Genomic DNA, 4,964 nt, shown 5'->3' with positions numbered 1-4,964 from the left:
GTCCGAAGCGAGGGGGATGTGATTCGCCCGGGGGAGGGGGGGCGGGGGGACGGGGGGCCCTGGAGGATGGCGAAATCCCATGCGCGTGGGTTTCCCGGGGCTGCAGTACAAAGTGCCACAAAGTGGGGCTTAACTGTATTTGTTCTCTCACGCTTCCGGAGGCCAGACGTTCAAGGTCAAGGCGACGACAGGGCTGGTCCCCTCTGGACGGGGTACCCTTCCCAAGCCCCTTCCCAGGCTTCTTCCCAGCTCGGGGCCGCTCCTCGGCTTCGGGCTGTCACCCCAGTCTCTGGCCTTGTCTCTGCTTGGCCTCTTCCTTCTGTCTCTTATGTTCTTATAAGGACAGCAATCTTTGGGTTCAGGGCCCACCCCAACCCCAGCACGCCTCATCCGGGACCTGTAGCTTAATCACATCTGCAAAGACCCTATGCCCAAATGAAGTCATGTTCGCAGGTGCCGGGGCGGACTCGGACATACATTGTTGGGGACACGGTTCAACCCCCTACAGTACAGATGGGGATTTGGGGTTCACAGGAAGTTGCGCGTCAGTCCACAAGAGGCCCCCAGGTGCTGGGGGGGCTGGAGCTCTGCCCGGGGTGAGCCCAGGCTGGTCCCAGGACGGCCTCCTGCCCCTCTGCTGGTCTCCGCCTTCCTCAGCCCGCTCGATGGCTGATGTCCTGGGGACACGCTTGGCATAGCATCTGCACCCACGCTGCCACGCCTGGGTGTCGCCCCAGGCAGTGTCCTTGTGCAGGTTGGCGCCTCTGAGTATGAGACAGGGTGGCATGGGTAGGTTGCGGTCCCTTCGGCCTGGAGACTGAGGGCAGTGGGCACAGGCCTGTGGGGCCACGGTTTGGCCATCACGTCGTGCCCATTTTCCCAGCTGGCGAGGACTCTGGGTAGGGCCTGGCCTGGGCGGCTCGGAGTGGTATGAGCGACCTCCGGAGGCCGGGGCCAGGCGGGGCCTGTGAGCCCGGGAGAGGCGTCCTGGTCACTCGGGGCTGCCATCTCACACACATCGGGCAGCAAACCCGGGGGATTCCTAACAGCAGCCTCTGTCCTTTGTCATCTTATAGAAGGTGGCCTTAAGCTCGGTGGCACTGCCATCGCCCGCCCCATTTTAAAGCTAGAAACCCAGGGCTGGGGAGTTCCTGTGCCTGCCCCTGCTACCTTAGCCTCCAGGAACGGGGGCGCTCGTGCTCCGGGGACATGGCCTGGGCCCTTCGTGTCGGTTCTGGGGGCTCACCTGCCCCACCGACAGTGACCTCTGTCCAGGCTTCGATCATGGCAGCCAAGGCTGGGGCCGACCTTTTATTTTCCAGGGACGTCCATTGCACAAAGTCCTTCTTGGCCATCAGGAATAGTGGCCAGGGCCCCACAGTTGTGCAGCCACCTGCCCCCACCTTGTCCAGCTGGCAGCTCGCCAGATGGGATGACGTCATTTGAGAGCGCCAGCTCTTCGTCATCCTGGATCCAGCTGTAGGACTGGTCAGAGCGCTCGTGGCCGTCCAGGCCATGGCTGTCTGCCTGAGGGAGCCCTGGGCTGGAGGAACCCCAGGCAGGCGTGCACCTCATTCACCTCCGTGCGCCCAGGGCTGAGCGCAGGGCACAGTGCTCAGGGGTCACCGAATGAGTGCTTGTTGACTGAATGACAGGAAGATGCCGGCGTCCTGAGCTCTGCTGCTTCACAGACACTCGCCTCAGTATCTTTGCAGAGTCACAGTGTGGCCAAGGGCTCAGCCCTCCGGGCTCGCCGTGTCAGCGAGTTCTGGACCCCCAGGAAAGGCGGGTCTGCCTCGTCCAGCCACGGGCAGGAGGGTCAGCCAGAGAAGCCGGTCCAGCTCAGTTGCTGGTTAGTCCACATACATCAGGAGAGTGAGGGCTCGGCCAGCAAGGGGGCTCCAGACAGCCAGGACGCCAGGAAGGGCAGTTAGAGTGAGCTCATGTGACGGACGGGGACCCTCGGGGCCATTGATGTCTCACCGAGGACGTCACTGCCCCCTCACACTCGGGGCTTTAGGGGGGGCCTGCCTGCTTAGGGTGCGCGTCCACACTCATTCTTTAAAGAGCCTCACTTCTGAGGCCACCAGGAACCACCCCCCCCACCAGACCACGGGCAGAGCCTACTCTTTGGTGTGTCCTGAGCTCGCGGCTCAGACTCTGTCTCCACAGCGCTAGCCCCCTCCTCATGTGGGGTGTGTCCCGTGCGAAGTGGGGGCCTGGCCGCCTGTGCCTAGGACTGTGAGGGGTTGGGGGGCCGGGGGCAGCTTCCTGCGCGGGGCTTCCTGCCTGCTGACTGCAGGGGTGAGTGAGTGGCTCTGGCGCCTGTGGCCTCCTGGGCGGCTTGCTGTTTCCGGGAGGATGGAGGAGCTGAGGGTGACCCGTGAGCCCAGGGGCCTGGGCAGCTCGGCTTGAGCGGGAGCCTTGCGAGTGTCCAGGTGGCCGTGGTTTGTGATTGATGGCTGGGGAGCGCTGGGTGAAAACCCATCTGCCTGCCCACAGCCTCCCTCAGCCTGCGCATCGCTCCCAGGGCTTCCCAGGGTGCCGTCACCATGGAGACGGCACATCCAGGCAGGGCACCCTGAGAGGCTGCAGGAGAAAGATGGCGTTAACCCTGTGTGTGCGGGCTCCCGGCCCTGACCGCTGCCCTGTCCAGTCCCTGGGGGAAGGGGCAGGTGGTGGAGTGGCGTCGTGAACTCTGGGGGGCGGGGGTGAAGAGACTCTGGACACGCCCAGCTCTTCAAAAATCTGGAGCCCAAGCTGGTTCCGAGGAAAGTGACTGGAACGGGCATGATGGGTAGGAAGAGGCTGTTGTCTGGAGGCACCCAGCCTGTGCCCTTCCCTGTCTGCAGGGGCGAGGACCTCAAATCCTGCCCGCTTCCTGGCGGTGCACTGGGGTGTCGGGGCTTCCTGCTGTGTGTGGATCACCCTCGGAGGAGGGAGGGGCAGAGTGTGGCTGGTCCTGGGCCTGCTGTGTGGGGGGCGCTTCTGGCCATGCAGGGAAGGACAAGCCACTCTCGTGCTGCTCTAGAAGGCGGTGCAGACCGTGGGGCTGTCACCTCCCCCAGGGAGGGGGCTTTGTCGTGAGGCGGTTGGCCTGGCTGGCCTGGCTGGCCTGCCCTCTGCACCATGGCCATCCCTCCCACAGGAAGGCCGCTGTGGGCAGCAGCAGGCCTGTCTGGGATGCGGGGTGCCTGTAGACAGGGTGACTGGGGGGATGGCAGAGGGTGGAGGGCAGGCGGAGGGCCTCTGTGGAACCAGCGGTCCAGCGGGCTGAACCTCTGTGCCAAGGGCGGGCTGCTGCTTTGCTCTGCCTGTGGAAGCCCCTCCCGGCCCCCCGGGACCACCGAACTGGGGTGAAGCTGTCGTCAGGGACTGTGGAGTGAGCTCTGGGTAATTCCCGCTCCCATGGGCCAGACTGTCCCTACAAGCTGAGCCCCACCCGGCCCCACGCTGCCCCCCAGGGGTGTCCCCCAGGGGTGCCCCCCAGAGGTGTGACTGGCCCCTGAGCCAGTGTCCAGGCATCCAGCCCCTGAGGGTGACCCAGCAGCTTCTCCCCCATTTCCTGCACCCCCACCTCTGTGGCAGCCCAGGCCAGCCCAGTGCACCCAGCTGCAGGCTGCGGAGCAGGGAGCCTGTCCCAGCCTGGACGGAGGTTGGGGCAGAGGTCGGCCCGGGGCTCTTCCGCGTCCCTCGCTGTAGCTATCGGCCTTGGGCCCTTATTCAAGGCACCGGGGCCCGGTGGGTTTTGAGTTCAGAGCCGTGTCCGTCAGGGTCCCAGCCGGGAACGATGGCTGAGGCATGAAGGTGACCAGAGTGGGGTGGTGGGCAGAGGCTGAGGCGCCGTCCCCACCCGCAGCGGGAGGGACCGGGAAGGGGAGGGGGTATGGAGGAGCCGCCTGGAGAGATGTGGAGCCTTTGCTGGAAGAGCAGGGCCAGCCCGGGCAGCCCCCAGAGGGGCCTGGGTGAGCACAAGCCCCCCACCCTCCGTTCCCTGCAAGGACCCCGCGAGGGCGGGGAGAGGGGTCGTTGCTACGGTCCACCCGTCACCTCCTGGCAGAGGAGTGAGGGGCAGGGCCTGAGGAGACAGTGGCCACAGCTGGTCCGGTTTGGGCAGGCGACACAGCCACCCACGCTCCACGAAGTCCCCAGGGCTCAGGCAGAGCCGGGCACCAAGCACAGGGAGGCTCTGCAGTGAACACGCGGCCTTGACCCCGAGTGGGGACCTCGGGAGCTCCGGGCTGCAGCGCTGGACTTCGGAGGAGCTGGACATGGCCTTGCGTGGGGCGCCGTGCTGGTCACGGTGGCACACGGTTCTCGCCTTGCTGCCGAGTGTCAGCCCCGTGCGTACGTGTGAGCGTGTGCACACCCGCTGGCCCGTCTCCCCTCGTGGGTTCAGTCACACCTGTCCCCTCGCCTCTCCCAGCCCCCTGGGGACAGGTTCAGCGCCACCCTGCCCCCCTGCCAGGGCAGGCAGCCCCGTGGTCTGTGCAAATGTGTGGCCTGGGGCCAGCCCAGTGACCACAGGCCCGGTGGGGTCTTCAGGGGACTCAGCCGGTTCAGCTGTGTGTGTGTGGGCGGGGGGAGGGGAGGGAGGAGTCTCTGAAGTGCTTTTCTCAAGTGAATGAATGAAGGAGGGAATGACTGGACAGTGCACGGGCCCTCCCGTGCCTCGGTCTGCAGTCACCGTGTCGATGACAGCGGCTCAGCTGAGCTCACGGTCGGGACCCTGTTTAGCAGGTGTCCCCTGCGGAACGTGTCTCGTAGGTCATTCCCCTCAGATCTGCATCACACCTGTTAGCAGGTGAGGGAGAGGCTGGGCTGCCGTCCCCCCTGAGGGAGGTGCCCTGGGGTCCCCATGGGACAGCATGTGTCCCCCACCCCCACAGACTCGGGGCGCACCCAGGTTCCGCCTGCCGGGGCTCCTTGCGGGACTCTGGATCTCGGGGAGGGGGGAGGTGGCC

The 4,964-nt window shown here is 65.7% G+C and overlaps 1 protein-coding gene across 1 annotated transcript in view; it reads left to right on the top strand.

The window, feature by feature from the left end:
- The window catches only part of TMEM179 (transmembrane protein 179), an 8,771-nt gene that overhangs the window by 846 nt on the left and 2,961 nt on the right, over positions 1–4,964 (top strand). The window lies entirely within an intron of this gene.

Source organism: Pteropus alecto, unplaced genomic scaffold (genome assembly GCF_000325575.1).
Source record: "Pteropus alecto unplaced genomic scaffold, ASM32557v1 scaffold8, whole genome shotgun sequence".
Taxonomy (NCBI): Eukaryota; Metazoa; Chordata; class Mammalia; order Chiroptera; family Pteropodidae; genus Pteropus; species Pteropus alecto.
This window is presented reverse-complemented; position numbering and strand designations above follow the sequence as displayed.